Here is a 17,373-nt window from a genome sequence, read left to right on the forward strand (position 1 = left end):
CAAAAAGATTCCAAAAAACCAATCATAATTCACATTAAAAATTTTGAAACACCAAGCATTTTTCACTTCATCGGCTTTGAGGGACTTAGCTCTAATCAAACCTCTTTACCATTTGCTACCCTTTGACCCTTCGTGATCATTGCTTTAAAAGCTTGACTTAATTATTACAATATAATGAGTTATTAACTTACTAGACATAACTGGAAGACTATGCAAGTCAAATGGAAATGGGCGGGCCACATCGTTGGGAAAACATATAACCGATGTTCTCAAACATGCAATGAATTAATGTGAATTTGCAGGTGGTAGGACCTTGTGCAAGGTCCGCCCGGATTGCTACCACCATCTTGCTCGCTAATCCTGCCGGGAAGCAGCAGTGCTTGCACTGTTGTGTTTCGGCGTGGAGAGTAAGACAGCCGGTGAAATTACTGTCACTTGAGGTATCCCATCTTAGGCCTCTAGGTTGGCAACGCATCTGCAATACTCCTGGTGTTGCAGATGTTTATGGGCGGTGGTGATCTCTTACGATCAGGAGACCCACATGCTCGTTTGCCATCCAGACGAATAAAAAAAAATAAAAAAAATCTGATGTTATATTCCTTATAATATAGGCTGCGACGCAACAGGTTTCGGGTGGGGCTAGACCAGAGGTCGTTAATGGAATTTCATACAAAATTGGAGGCCTAGGCCTGCAGGATGCTCTTTTGTGACATACTAGCATAATGGCGATCAGCAAAAAAACTAAGCAGCATTTGCTTTTTGGTTCACTAGCTATGACATTCTGCCACTATGCTTTATAAAAACGATTAAACTTTGACGATCTATTGATTCATGTTACTTGAAAATGTTACAAAGCAAAAGTAGAGCTTAGTTATGCGAGTAGAATGGAACCTTGAATTTGAAGCCCCGTAGTAAAGACACCCTGTCCATAATATACTATTGCTACGTCCTTGTGCCATCTCTTTGAGCTATATCACAATAGCAAATTGAAAATGAAACGGAAACTGCAAAGGGTTTCTAATTTTATTACCACTGTTAGATTTATAATTAAATCTCGAGAAATGAAGGTTCGAGGAGTATTTCCAAGTGAAATATCTTGAAAGCATTTTGCGTTAGGCGTTCTGACCGATCGTACCTGCACAATTAAACTAAATTCTGATATTTATTTACTTGAATGAATTCTTGAAAGCAGTAAGTAAGATTTTTTTTGACTTTTTGACTTGAAGTAAGTACCTAAGCAACTTTTCTTTCTGAGTTTGACGTGTGCATAAGCATTTCTAAATAGAAATTTACTTTAGTTCAGACACACTTTAAATGTGTTTTGTCAGTGGATATGGGTAAGAACAAATAAAATACAGTTCGCTAAGTTACTTAATATAACCTGCCTATTGTTAGAAATCAGATTATAAAACCAGCCAAGCGCGATTTTTACCTACTTGTGCACTACAATGAAGTTTCTGAACAAATTTAAAAGTTGTCAAAATAAGTTTGCTTTTCATAAGTAAAATTTTCGACTATAATTATTTGATTTAAGTTAAGAAACATGCATTTCTTGTCAAATAAGACAAAAATCGCGATCTCGTAGAATCACCTCTAAGTGACTAAATTATTAGTGTAGTTTGCGAGGTTACTCGATAAAATTTGGCCAACATTTTTATTCAAAAGCTACAGACATCTCCCGTCATAATTTATTTGTGAGTTAGTCATCTGAAAAAAACCTATGTTCTTTATCTTTACACTCGAGAACACAGAATTTCTTAAATCTATTACAATTTTGCTTGTCGAATCGTGACAAGAGGACTATTGAGAAATGGTAGGCTTTACAAAGAGAATCAAAAGAAAGAGCACAATACAATATACGAGTACTTCGTTCATTGCTATTTATTGGGCCTTATATTTCATTTACCTACTTCGCCTTTGCTTTTCACTGCCTAAAATGAGTTATCATATTGTTTCCATTGATATATTTTCCTGTTGTCACGTCATCACCAATAAGCTGTATTGGGTTCATCATCATCAGTAGCATTAAGACGTCCACTGTTGAACAAAGGTGAACTCGCCATTTACAGCCACGTTGCCACAACTTGTGATGTCATCAGTCCATCTTATGGGAGGCTTGCCAACGCTTCGTCTTCTGGTTCGTAGTCGCCACTCGAAGACCTTTCTAACGGATAACCACTGATGTATTAAACTGCGGATAACGGACGGATCTGTTCTTCGAGCGATGTGGCACGCGCATTGCCACTTCAACTTGCATACGAGTATATTTTATAAATACCTATTTGGTTGACTTTTCGGTATAAAGGTAGTTTGCAGTGGTTGGAAGTGATATATTTCTTGACAAGGGCTAAATCCCAGAAAATGTAAAGATCCGAGGAATTAATACTGGTAATTGTTATATTCGTTTCAGGAAGTTTTTCCATAGAAAATAAAAATAGCTTGGTCTTCTTGTTCTTTTTTTATGCAGCAGAGATAATGGACGGTAAGAAAGCAGGATCGAAGAAAGATTAACACCCTTACAATATGGTGTTGTAGAATGTATAATGTATTTCACTACCATATTGTTGTATTGTTGTACCGATTAAACACAAATATGTCAAATTATAGCTACATCGAATATGAAGATGTTATGTTATGTTGTGATGCTCTCTGTCTCTATCTCTCTATAGCTTGTGATGCGACACAATACAAGTCGTCACAACACACTGCATCAGATAAATGTGAACGCAACCATATAAAATGCATGAAACCATACCGTTCTGATTTAACATACATCATCAAACCAAGGATCGGAAATATGTCCGTCATTTTGAAAACATAATGTTGTTTCATATAGAAGAGACTTTCATGATGTTATAATAAGTTTTAATCACATCACGTGCGACTGTACAAACTTTATCAATTCATAAATGGGTCTCAAATTTTCTTTGTTACCAACTCACAAGTAAATTGAAGGGCGTTTTCCGCCCCTCTCTAATCACTAAGGGTTCAACTCTGCTCTAAACAAATTTTTAACCCTCATCCACGATTCTGATTAGAGGATCGTGCGTGTTATATACTTAGTTGCGTGACATGTTGAGTATGTGTTAAGTTCTTAAGTTTATATACGGCAAGGCGAGCCAGTCGAAACAAATTAGAGAAGTATCAATCTTAGAAGTTTCCTGGGGCTGCGTGTAAGTAAATATCTATAGTAGAGGAGCCCAAGAGGGGATTTTTGGGATATACTTAAGCGTGTCAGATGAATATAAGGAAGGATACTTGCATCCTACGAAGTACCAAATACGTCGATTTTTTTTTTCATAAATTCGCTACCTTCGAGCTTGTATCTCTTCCGAATTCGAACAATACCCCGAGGTATGGGGTTAGACGAGAAAAAAAATCATAACCATTTTACGCATATACGGAAGGTACCCTAAAACTTTTTTATTTATTTTTTACTATTTTCGCGGCTTTTTATCGCTGATAGTCTATGAGTAAAGCCGCGGACAGACAAACAGATAGACATGGCGAAAGTATAAGGGTCTCGTTTTTGCCATTTTAGATACGGAACCCTAGAAACTAGAACAAATAATAAAAACAAAAGCATCAAGCCAACCACATAAAAGCAAATATCACTAACTCGGAGGCTGCCTTTCAAAGATTAAAGAAAAGGTTATCTTTTACTAAAACCGTAGTTCTTAATATAATATCATTCAAAACATCTTAGAAGGGCAAAATTTCATCAGGATAACCCAGGGGACGAATATTAGAGTTTCGCTAAGGTTGCTTTTAATGAAAGTGGTGTCAGGCTTAACATATAAATTGTTAAATGTCTAGAGGTCTAGACAACTCCACAATTTTCATGAATTATATTTGAATGCAAAAGTTTATCATCATCATCCCAGCCTATATACGTCCCACTGCTGGGCACAGGCCTCCTCTCAGAACAAGAGGGCTTGGGCTATGGTTCCCACGCGGGCCCAGTGCGGATTGGGAACTTCACACGCACCATTGAATTGCTTCGCAGGTTTGTGCAGGTTTCCTCACGATGTTTTCCTTCACCGCAAAGCTCGTGGTAAATTTCAAATGTAATTCCGCACATGAATTTGGAAAAACTCAGAGGTGCGGGCCGGGGTTTGAACCCACGACCCTCTGAGAGGCGATAGGTCAAACCACTAGGCCACCACGGCTTTTTTTTCATTGCAAAGTTTATATTAAAACATAAAAAAATATACTACGAATCCGATCCTGATCCAATCCGGGTTATCGGTTTTTGCTAAATGGCTAGTGATTTCTCCATGTAGTATAATTTCCGTATAGGACGTGTTTTTGGCGTAAATAATAATACATCGCAAAATATTTAAATGGTATCAAATGTGACGATAACTGCACTAACAGGTAAGAACTTGTTTTTTCTGTACTGCATATTGGTTTTATTCAGTTAATTTTTAAATTTGATTCGGCATGCGGGGGCAAGACGGGGTACGTGTTAAGGGGCAAGATGGGGTAGAAAGGGAAGCGGCATATAAATGTCTAATTCTTTGTACAATAATGGTCTATTTTGTTCTAGAATGGTGAGAAAATACAGACGCCACGTTCACTTGTGAAACTGTAAATTTGCATGATTTTTATAAAACTAACCTAACCTAAAGGGTTCTACAAGATGGCCCTGAAATAAATCCTGGAATGTTTACAGTTTTATAGTTTGCGAAATGAAAAGTTGCGAAATGAAACAGGTTGTCAAAAGTTACGTTGCGATTGCGAAAAGGCAGTACCCGCCCGAATCACCCTGTATACCAATGGACCTGCCACAGTATAACAAGTTTCCCTACAATAATCCGACGGAGACGTCTAGACAGAGCAATCGAGCGGGGCGTGAGGGGTGAGACGCGGGTGGAAGGAGCCCCAGTTGCATACTTCGCCGTTCTTAGTAGCTTGGGACAAGTCTTCTAGGGCTATCGCGTTTTTTTACATTTAAATTTATAATAAAATGTATTATGGTGTATACGAAATGTACTGCGAGTGCGTGCAAATCTTCATCTCGCATAAATAAGGAACTAAGATTTCATCTATTTATATAATTTAATTTATTTATTTTTATATAATTAAATTCAATAACGGAACTTTAAGTCCCTTAAGTATAGACACCGAAAGTATTTGTCGGTTACTAATCTATAAAAGTATATTTTGTAGAAAAAAAAGGTTTTATTTCAAAAATAGTAAAATTTGATACTTCTTACCCTAAATTACTCTTAGTAAGTATGCCACCCCTAATTCATTTTGTTTTATATAATTTCGCAATACCAACCAATGTGTACCGATTCGTAAAATACCTACCTTCCAAATTTTAAATTTGTGACAGACAACCCTTCCTTACTTGCGTAAATACCTATACAGGCTGCGGTATCGCTCAACTTCAAAGGCGTCGGCCTACTGTAGGGAAGACTTGTTATACCCCTGGTGTTGCAGATGTTTATGGGCGGTGGTGATCTCTTACCATCAGGAGACCCACTTGCTCGTTTGCCGTCGTCAAATAAAAAAAATAATGTGAAAAATACCTTCATATTATTATTACCTATTTGTTATGTACCTATTATAGCCTATTGTTAGCGCCACCTATCCACACCACACCAAATTATATAACCCTAAATATTTTCAGCATAATAATTTCACAACTTGTGCCATCAACTGAGGTGGCTTAGTACCTGAAAATTGCGTCGTAAACCTGAATAAGGAGAATAGTGGACGCTACAATGTTAACCTTTTACTTAAGTGAGGCCGTAACATAGTTGTAAAACCACAGCAATACATTCTGCTAATATTATAAATGCGAATGTTTGTAATTGTGTGTGTGTTTGTTTGTTACTCGCTCCACGTTAAAACGGCTCTACGGATTTGGATAATATTTGGTATATCGTAAAATCTGTCAGATCACGAAATTCCTAGGCATATCGTGAAATGGCACCATGTCATAAATTAGCTAAGGGACATCCGCCATATCGTTCGAAAATCACGGTTTAACGATTTGCCTAGTGACGTTAAGGAAGATCATGAAATTCCTAGGCATATCCTGAAACGCCACCATATCGGTTCTGGCATAATTCATACTAACCACTCCTCGCTTCGCTCGTCGTATCTAAATTTTTCTTTTTTTTTGGCATGTCACGATGTGCCCGGTATAGAGCTAAGAATATCGACGAATGCGATGCTCTCGCATATCTCGATCAATCTGGCGTATTGTTTCTCAGGCACATCGTGATATGCCTGGCCAACTTTTAGGCATATCATGAAATGGCGCCATTTCACGATATGCATCGGAATTTCGTGACCTGGAGGATTTTACGATCGGCCGCCGACATTTACACGGGATCTATGTAAAATCTCGTAAACTTAACCTGAAAATTTGAATTCAATTGGCTTATAAAAAAGTGTAAATAAGATTAGGTGTAGATTTATAATGAGCTATTGCGAACTCGTAACAAAATAGTGTTCATATATATAGCAAACAGCGACATTGGTTCGGGAAGGGAAAAGAAACCACAACAAACTTGGATCCTTCTAATAACTTTATACTACTCGATGTATTTTCTCTTTTTTTTCTAATTGTTTTAAATTTCTCTATCTCTCTTTTTTCTCTATAACGATAATTAACATTGTTATTTCTATCTAATAGGTTCTATGGGTTCTACCTAATTGTTAATTATTCAACGTATTTTAGGAATAACTGTTAAAAACCGTTAAAATACCATTCATTCCTTTTCAGGTATAGCGAGACAAAAGTTTTTATAAAATCCGTCTTTACTCTAACACACAAAGTTTATATTACGCTAGCACGAACGGTTCAGGAGATTTATGTTTCACCGCAACAGTGCGAAGTATAAACTCAGCTTTGTACTTGAACAGGTGCAAATTGCTAGCTATGTTTTCACCTGGCAAAATGGACCCCAACTCAGCTCTGGTGCAGATGTTCGGTGACCGCAGTTGAGTGAATGACCAATGCGCGAGGCGATTTCTTTGTGTGAGTGCACACAGATAGTGTAGAGTAAATTTCAGCTTGTGACGCGACGCTGATTTCACACATAGACAGAGTTGAGTTTTAAACAACTTATTTATACTGGGGATGTTAATAATTCACCTTTTTTTAGTGCCACGGCCACAGTACATAAATTGTAAATCTGATTATTATTTACTCTACTTTCATGATAAGGGTTTTTCATTGCACGATTCTTTTATTATGTATTCACTAGTCTTTACTTTCAGCCAGAAACTTTTTGACCGAATGATTTATGAGTTACTAATAAAATAGGTACCTAAGCTCTCCATCTCAAATAGTTTGTTTTGATATGTCGCAAGCCGGGAGTTTTCTCGCAAATCATCTGCCTGCTTGCATAAAAGTTGTTTGATATATTATAATTTTTACATAAAAAGGATGGCACATGGGTTAGTGGGCCACCCAATGGCAAGTGAGCACCACACCGCTAGACACCCGTAATAACAATAAAAAAATCGGCTAAGTGAGTGTCAGCCTCGCGCATCGACGGTTCCGTAGTCCAGTTTTTAATTGGCTAAATTACAACGAAACATTAAATTACAACAATAGTTATATTTCAGATTAAGATTTCATGTCCATAGTATTTTAGACCAAATACATTCATAATATTCTATTCTAAACTAAGAGTTTCGTCGCTTCTCGGTGTGAATTGACCTTTAGGTTAGAGCAATCATTAGTTTTACTTACTAAACTTTGCTTCTTTTTAGTCCTTAGAGAGAAGTATTGTGTCAAAGTATGTGTCCCAATTAGCACAAGTCTTACCTAAAGGGATTTAACAACCAAGTTTAGATGGTCGAATAACAAGGAATCTACCCAATTATAATATGTAAACTTCTAGACAGCTCATACTTCATCCTGCATGCCTGCCATATTAAAAAAGTTTTACTAACAAGCCTTATGTATAACAAACTACCTTAAATCTCATTATGTTTCTTTCTATAAAGGTAATTTTGTCGCTATTAGGTACGAGTAAAATTTAGCTGAAATTAATTTTAAAAAACAGCGGAAGACTTTCTCTGAAGAGAAAATCGGAAGTCATGTTATGGCCTCTTGGTGTCAAAGAAGTGCACAAAAGAAAAAGCTACTTTGCCAAGAGGCACGTTTTTAGGGTTCCGTTGCCGTAAAGCAAATCGCTAATAAAGTATACAATACAATTTATTATTCCAATCCATCGATTGGCATCATAGAAATGCGGGATGTTTTCACGTGCAAGTGGGTCGATTTCCGGACGAAATAAGTCATGTTTAGAAAATCTCTGTATGCAGTATTACTTACTTTAAAAAAAATTATAAAGTCTCCTTCCAGCAAAATATCTTATAGCTCTACAATATATATGCATACATAGGTATGTAATAACGTCGTCAAGGAAAAGAAGGGAATATAAAAGTATGTGATAAATAGTTACGACATCTGGTATGTAGCTTACTCGTAATTATATAGATAACAGATAATATTTTGGCTGATCTTAATGATTATCATCTTATTAAACGGTATCACGGTAGTTTCATGTTCGATTATCATCTTCTCCTTAAACATTTGAGGTTTTTCTTTGTTTTATATTCGCATGTAGGTATAATATGTATTATGGTTATATACAGACATATATATAGTAGTTTATATATGTATATAGTAGTTTATTGATTTATTTATATTGTAGTTTATGTATTATAATGTTCAAAAGACTGTATAGTAGCTTCCACTATTTTTTTTTACTCTTAAACTCACTCTTTGTCGGACCCTAATTACTCCTCTCATCTACTCAAAGGTTGACTGGTAGAGATCCGAGAGAGAGATTAAAGAGAGAGAGAGAGATGACATAATTATGGAACTTTCTTATTTAGTGTCAAAACAGCAGTACGATGGGTACTGTAGCTAATTAAGAAAAAGAGCACGATAAATACGAACTTTACTTATAAAATACGATGGAAAATCATAAACATAATGAACTATATCTGTAGCTTGTTACAAACATAAGTAACGCCTAAACTTGTGACTCTACTTAGCGCTTGTGCCAATGAGTTCTGTTTAACTCGGGACGTTGTTTGCAGATCGCATACTGGTCTATATATATAATGTCGGCGGCCGATCTTAAAATCCGCCAGACCATGAAATTCCTAGACATATCATGAAACGCCGCTATATCGGATTTCTGATTGAGTAAATTTAAAGCAAAAATAGTACATTTTTATCAAACAATACCTAAGGCTCGTGCGTTGTGGTGACAATTGATACTAATTACTCCTCGCTTCGCTCGTCGTATCTAAATTATTTTTCATAACATAGAAAAGTATTTTACGATGTGCCCAGTATAGAGCTAGGAATATCGACGAATGCGTTGATCTAATCGATCTGCCGTATTATTTCTCAGGCACATCGTGATATGCCTGGCCAACTTTTAGGCATATCATGAAATGGCGCCATTCCATGATATGCCTAGGAATTTCGTAATCTGGCGGTTTTTACGATCAGCCGGCGACACATACCTACATATATACAGACAGGTAGTTTTATATAACATTTCCACGCGTTAAATTAGTTTATATAGGACACAATTTGCAGAACCCGTCCTTGGCATGTTGACAAGCCTTTCTATTTGTGAGCTGGAGCCTAGAATCAGACTTGACTGTAGTCAAAGCCTGTCTAGCAACCATTGTCAACGAAGAGCGAAGGCGGTGAAACGTAGAATCGATGAGAAATTTTGTGATATTGAGAGGAATGTAAATTCCGAAACCGAATGCTAGGATGTATTTATGTGAGTGTATGTACCTATTTAGGTATGTTTACATAATGGAATATAAATGTTAGCCAAGGTCAATGGTTAGGAATTCATTCGCACCGTTTTCGTATGATAGCCTAAAAAATCCAAACTGAAGTCCGAATGCAGTATTGTTTATACATTGCAATGTTCCTCACGGCGGTAGTTCTCCTTTCTTGTCCTGCCAGACCCTTCCAAGTGTATTTTGTTTCACACATACCTAAAAACTCAGAGATGGAAGTCCGGGTTCAAACTCACGACCCTGTTATACCATACATCAAACCACTAGGCTACCACGGCTCTTCAACTGATGTTGAATCATCTCGGCCCATACACACATATCCCACTGCAGAGCACATATCTCCTATCACAATGAAAGGCCTTGGGACGTAGTTCCCTCGCGGGCCCAACGCAGATTGGAAGGCAACCATTGAATTTCTTCGCTCGTTGTGTTACCGTAAAGCTCATGGTACATTTCAAATGTCATCATCATCATGCCAGCCGAAAGACGTCCACAGCTGGACATAGGCCTCCTCCAAGGCTTTCCACTCAGACCGGTCTTGTGCTTTCCGCATCCACCGCGATTTCGCGATCAACCACGTCTTCGCTCCATTTTGTTGAAGGCCTACCGACAGCTCGTCTCCCGGTCCGCGGATGCCAATCGAGAACCTTCTGACTCCATCGGCTATCAGTCCTGCGTGCAATGTGCCCCGCCCACTGCCACTTCAAATGTAATCGCTCATAAATTCTGAAAGAATCCGACGTGCAAGCCCGTGCTCAATACCCTTTACGCGACAGGCCATAGATAAACGTACTATAGACAACCACAGCTTTCCTACTGATATCAAAACTGTCGAATATCAATAGGAAATTACATGTTTATTGAAAATGTGCCCTTAGGTTGTGTTTCCACAAAAGATGTGCGAGAATGTGTTTTTCACTAACCAATAGGTACGTTTCATTTACCTGTCCTCGCAAAGCCCATATCTGGTGGAAACAGAACAGCCGAGCGGAGTGTGAAGCGTTTCTATTTGTGCATGAAAAACGATTCCTCGCAACACATCCTCGCACATCTCTATTGGCAAAGGAGCCTTAAACAAGTTCATTAACAAACAATTTGCTTATCAATAAGTATCGAAAATACAAACTGAAATATAGATGCATAGAAAAACCAGAAAAATAAGACCAGTGCTGGGAATCGAACCCAGGTCCTCGGCATTCCGTGCCACGTGCTATACCACTACACCACCACTGGACTCCAGAAAAATAAGACCAGTGCTGGGAATCGAACCCAGGTCCTCGGCATTCCGTGCCACGTGCTATACCACTACACCACCACTGGATCAATAAGTATTTTGTATACAGCTTCAATATAATTTAGGAAGTTTATTCACAATGGCTGCCGTACCAAAGTCTTTTGATCTTCTCATAATACAAACGTTGAAATGGAAAACTGGGAAACATTAAAAGTTTTGTTTATTTCGGCCGTGTTTTGGAGGGTCGATAGTAATCAAGGCACTAAGCGCTCTTGTCAGCGATTTATTGAAGCAAATTGACCGATTATTATCTACGATAATGGGTAAAACGTAGTTTTAGGCCACCATTACTATAGTCCTTTTCGAGTTAGATATAGGAAAAACATTCGATATTATCATATTCTGACTATGTTATTTAATTTATAAATGCGAAAGTAACTCTGTCTGTTTTCCACCTTAAAACTTCCTTAAAATGCTGAACCGATTTAGATGAAATTTAAATGAAGATAGCTTGAGGCCCTAGGTAGGAGTTATGAGAGTTTTTATCGCAGTAAATTTCATGATGCCCGCGGGACAGCGATAAACGAATTTATCGTAGACGGAGTCGCAGGAAAAAGCAAGTAATATTATAAATTAAAAAGTAAATATCGCTGCCAGTCTGTTACTTCTTTACGCTTAAAATGTTAAACCGATTTAGATGAAATTTAATACGAGGATAGTTTGGGACCCTGGAAAAGCTGTTTTTATTCCGGAAAATTGCATAGCGGTAAATGAATTCTGTGCAATGACATAAAAACACTTTTAAAATACCAAGTTTTTTTAACGCCTGGAAACATCTGCAGTTTTCAGAGATAAATAAAGGTCACGAAGGTGGTTTAGAACTGCTGATCTAGACAGTAAGAAATAATAGCTCTAGAAAGAAACCATTTGTACTCAAAACACGCGCACACGAAACGTTTTTTAACCGACTTCAAAGAAATGGGGAGGTTACGAGTATCAATTCGGTTGTATTTTTTTTTTATGTTTATTACCTCAGAACTCCGATTTGATTTTTTTTTCGTTTGTCTAGGAATGTTTTTAACTAGGTCCCATAGGCACCAAATATGGTTCTGATGATTGCATCCTAAGGAAATTGAGGGAACTCTTCAAATATTGTAGGGAGGTAATTTGATATATTTAGTAGTAACTCGAGCATTTGCTCTTGAAAATCATCATTTGGTGAAGTGGAACTGATGATGAAGACTACATTTGACCAACGGAGCGACTACTCAATATATAACAAGTACTTCTCGGGTTGAATTTCAATTACTTTAACACAGTTGCTAAGCAATTTATGATCATGCTCATCGTAATGCATATGCAATATAATGTGAAATGGAACGGGTGATGAAGCACTAGGACTCCTCAATAATGAATGTCTCGGCATCGGAAAAAGCAATTTTTCGTAAAAGCTGACGAGCAGTTGACATTAAACTATTGTATATTAGATCTTTTTAGTACACTAAAAAGCGTGAAAAAAAAAAACATTTAGGTATAACATAAAATTGAACCGACTACAAAAAACCATGAAAATATTTTTTTACCAGTCTGAAGTCGGCGCCTCAGCAGGAGTGATTGAAGTATAAATAGTATAGAGGTGAGGTAGACGACTATAGGTCCACTCCTGCTGGCTCGTGCTGGGGCACCGACTTCAGACTGGTTAAAAAAAACATGGTTTTTTGTGGTCGGTTCAATTTTTGTTATAATTTTTTTAACCCCCATACAAAAGAGGGGTGCTATAAGTTCGACGCCAATATCTGTCTGTCTATGCCATCGGAGCTCTCAAACGGACGGAGCGATTCAGATGCGTTTTTTGTATGTACGTGAAAGCGAATTTCTTAACATATTAAATATAATGACCCGGATAACTCACGTCTTAAATCGAGTTTAGCTCGACATGTTTCGGGCTAATCCGTAGCCCTTCGTCTTCGGAGCAACGCGACTCAGCGGCTGCTGCAACACGCGCACTGCGCGCCGCCGCTCTGCTCGCGCGACTACCCGACGAAACTGACACCGGCACACAACTACCCGCGTTTTCATCATCATTACAACTGTCAAATGTAGGGTAGCATACAACACTAACAACATAATTTCTTAACGGTAGTTCTTAGCTATTGTTGATAAAAATCGAACTTTTTTGAAATATTGAATTTTGAAATGAAAGTGTTGGAAGGTTTTCAATTAATCGAATTTGATTAGGTTAGCTCAGGCCCTTATACTACGAAGTGCAAAATTCGAACTTCGTATCTTGCCGTCCCGCTGACACTTATCTTATTTAATACGAGAGTGAGAGGGACGGTACGAAACGAACAAAACTTAGATTTCGAATTTCGTAAAAGATCACGTTAAATAACTTGAATAGCTATCTAGCTAGCTAGCTAGCTCCAGCTTCGGTTTGCGTAACAAAGAATGGCAAAGGCTCTTGCGACTTGCGACTATTTACCGCACTAGAAATATCCGTTAAAGGCTTCGTGTATTTGTTTGGCTTCTGTTGCAGTCAAGTGCTATGTGACCTTAGTCTTTAAAGTCTTCAAACAGATACAAAATTTAAAACTATTGTCAAGAATACATTAATACGAGTATCTAAGACGTATTATAAATTAATATATTTGTCATGGTTCATTTAGGACCCTAAGCCGTGCTTGTATTATTGTCACATTGTAATGCCACAGATTATATTATGTACGACCTGAATTTTTCTAGGCAATGGAACGTGGCTGTCTCACTGTGACGTCATTCAGCGTATTTCGTAAAAAAATATAAAAAATTAAATACTCATCCAAATTCAAAATCGATGAAAATGGTATCTTAAAATATGCTATTCTTTCCAAAAATAAAATAAAAACTATAGGTTATTTTTTTTGGTGCATTCCAATTGAGAAAGTAATATAAATACGAAAATATGACTGACGAGGCCAACATTTTATATGAAGGATATCGTCTCCATTTCTTTTGTCTGAATAAGCAGAGACAACACTAAGAAAGAAAGAAAAAATCATTTATTGCCACAAAAAATAAAAAAAAACAGTTGAAAAAGAAAAACATACACTAAACGTAATCAGTTAAACAGTTTTTTGTGGCAAAAGAAGCAATACATTTATCTGTCACATGATTTATCAAAGAGAGGTGAAACAGGCCCTAAATACGAAGAAGTATACTCTTACGAGGTCTCTAAAGTTTATAGAAACAAGAATCGTTTCGAACTAGAAACAATTAAACTTTTAACAAAAAAAACCAAAATTATTTTCAACAGACATTATTCGATTACCTAATCTGTATGGAAAGGCAATCTCCGGGTATAAAAGTTATCTTGTACCACTTTATCGTTTAAACTTCGCGACGGTAGCGATTAAAAGTAAAGTAAAACTCTTTAATCAATTAAAAATACACCCAGAGATTGAACAAGACTGTATTAGGCACCTTGAAATTCTTTCGAAATATTGACGACCACATAGCCATGAGGTTAGAGAGAGCCGGGGCAGATATTTGTATGAATAATACGAATGTTTGTTCTCAGGTCTTGGACGTTTAATATGTATTTACTAAAGTATGTATTTATCTATCTGTAAGTATGTTTATCCGTTGCCTAGTACCCATAGTAAAAGCTTTGCTTAGTTTAGGACTAGATGAATTGGTGTCAATTGTCCCTTGTTTTTTTTTTATAATGCTTTAATATTTACTTACCAGAGATTGAACATGTTTAGTATACCTACCAAATGACTTCTATTTCTTTCCAAATATTTCAGCAGGTTATTGGGTTAGTTTTGATTCCAAAATTTAATCACGCCTTTGACGCGGTACACTTTGGACATCGATCAATATATGGACACTTTATCAACCACACTAAACAATCCTAAATTGAATAGGTAGTACATCAATGGACATAAGGCTTCCCTTGGGCTCCCCCATGCGGTAAATGTGGAATCGAATAGAAATAGAATCCCATAGATTTTGTACGGCGATAACGAGCTGCGATGTCACTATTTGTCCATTCAATTACTTATTAAGTATTTGTTTGTTTAAACTTAACCAAAAAATATTGTAAGCTTTTATTTAGTTTAACCTGTCCCGTTGTCTGTCTGTCTGTAATCAAATCTTGTACTTAAGTTAAATTCGACTAACTTCCAGTAGTTAGATTGACTTGAAATTTGGTATACTTATGTAAATTGCGTGACAATACAATAATCTGGTAGTGACATCCTAGTAATCCGGCCAGGATCGTCTCCACAAGACGGAACTCTTCAACGGTTAATGGCATAGACTTGAAATTTGGTATGCAAATGTAGTTTGGGTGACAAAACAAGTACAGTGCCCTTAGTGTAAGTTTTCGGTTATAAAATACGTCTCGATCGCGTTCGCATTTAAGTCTCACTCTGTATGCAAACACGAACAGCGCCTCAAGCGAAACGTCTCGAGACGTATTTTGTAACCGAAAACTTACACTAAGGTTAACAAAAAATGCTTGTATTACAAATGACATTCTTACCAAAAACTTATTTTTAAAGACTGAAATACAGCGTTTTTTAATTAAACTCATTCAGGGGCTGTTTCACCATCCATTGATTAGCGTTAACCAACGGTTAAAATGTGATGCCGTCTATTCGAACGAAACAAACAGAGATGGCATCACATTTAACCGTCAGTTAACACTAATCAATGGATGGTGAAACAGCCCCTTAGTAATAAGCGCAGCGCTGCAGCTCTGATACAGGGCTACGACACATGCTGACATGCTGAGCTGAGTCCTTTTGGCATCACACTACAGCACAACGTCTCTAATTTTTCTCTCTTCTCCTATTTATGTTTTTACTGTGTTTTTGTTGTCAATAAATGTTGTGAGTTTGAGTTTGACTTTGAATAAGTTACGAGTTTCATGGTTTCATGGGATGTCGTAATTTAAGACTAACCCTCGCGTGTTAAGGTGGCAATGAAATATCATAAGCTAAGCAATGTGCTCTGGTTTTGGCTTATTTCGTCACAAATAAGCTTAAGTACACAATACTTAAACAAACGTTGAGATACGTGGTAGGCAAACTTATCCTTTGAAGGGATCTGCAACCGTGAAAGTTTCAGTGTGAGGAAGCTTAGTTAACCGTAAATAATACACTTTCAAATGTCGTTCTCCCTTTTTCCGATGTAGAAGAATAGGTATTTGTATGCTTAACGTACCTACCTACCTGTTCTATGTAGATATAAAGGTATTATAAATTTGTACCGATAATTTGTTGATTTCAGATAATTTGCTAATTAAGCTTGGGCACTAGTCCACTGCGAGCGAGTAGCGGAAAGATAGTGTTTTTATATAGTATGAACAATTTGTCGCTCGGTGACAAAAGAGATAAAATTTTCATATTAAAAAATACTTTCTTCTCGATACTCGCTGGCTGTAGGACTAGCTTTTTATGACAGTTCGTGGGAGCGTTGAAAATTGCATATAGAATACCGGCATTGGACTGTAAGGGGAAATTTACTACCTATCGATTTCTCTTGTCTATTAAGGATATAGGTAGTCATTGAGATTTTCTTACAATACAACTTTTATTTCATGGTTTCGTTTGGTTTTTAAGTCATAACATTCAAATGAAAATAATCTATTAAACGACATATTAAAAGCCGTACTTACCTTAAATATTATCCATCAATTTTGTTTGTGAGATAACTTTGCGTAAAATCTATAAAAGGTAAAAGAGTAATAACTAATCGAATAATAAATTCATAATAATACTTCTATCTTTTCTATCTTTAAAAAACAAAACCATCAAACTTTCTCATCTCGTAATAAAACAAAAGCAACTCACCAGTTTAGCAGCGCATGTCAACACCAATATTAAACGAAACAATTAACTACACACCACTGTACTAAAACACCTATGTTTATTTGTATATTTCACTTAAAAACATTTGACTAACAAATTTATAAAACACTTTGAACAGGGTAGGTGTCGTGACTAGCATGTTCAGAGATGATCTGGCTTCTCTGCTAGCCTTTTAAGAGAATAATCTACGACGCATGCGCGGTAACCCCGCCTTGCCACACAGGGAAACAACCGACTCGATTCCCTCAAACCCAGATATCACAGCGCGAAAAATCGCAAAAAGCATTACATTGCAGCGTTCAGTCTATCACTTACCTCTCTACAGTTCCACTGCCCCGTAATGTAATGGTATTTTGTATCAATTTCCGTAGCACTCGTAGACGGGATTTTAGATTTCAGTGTAAAATTCATCGTTTTATTTATTGCTGGAAAACTAAAGCTAATTTAAATTTAATAAGCACTGTGTCACAATGGAAG

At 37.0% G+C, this 17,373-nt stretch overlaps 1 protein-coding gene across 7 annotated transcripts in view; it reads right to left on the minus strand.

Annotated features, from left to right (window-relative positions):
- Ndae1 (Na[+]-driven anion exchanger 1) overlaps positions 1-17,047 on the minus strand; it is a 93,793-nt gene extending 76,746 nt beyond the window's left edge. For 6 of the 7 annotated variants that reach the window (XR_012451233.1, XM_074085310.1, XM_074085313.1 and 3 more), the window contains exon 1: positions 16,879-17,047. The gene's annotated coding sequence lies outside the window, so the exon portion shown is untranslated. Of the gene's footprint in view, positions 1-16,703; positions 16,722-16,878 lie in introns of those variants that run through there. The other variant, XM_074085309.1, reaches the window with a different exon arrangement.
- Between the last annotated feature and the right edge of the window lie 326 nt (positions 17,048-17,373).

Source organism: Choristoneura fumiferana, chromosome 3 (genome assembly GCF_025370935.1).
Source record: "Choristoneura fumiferana chromosome 3, NRCan_CFum_1, whole genome shotgun sequence".
Taxonomy (NCBI): Eukaryota; Metazoa; Arthropoda; class Insecta; order Lepidoptera; family Tortricidae; genus Choristoneura; species Choristoneura fumiferana.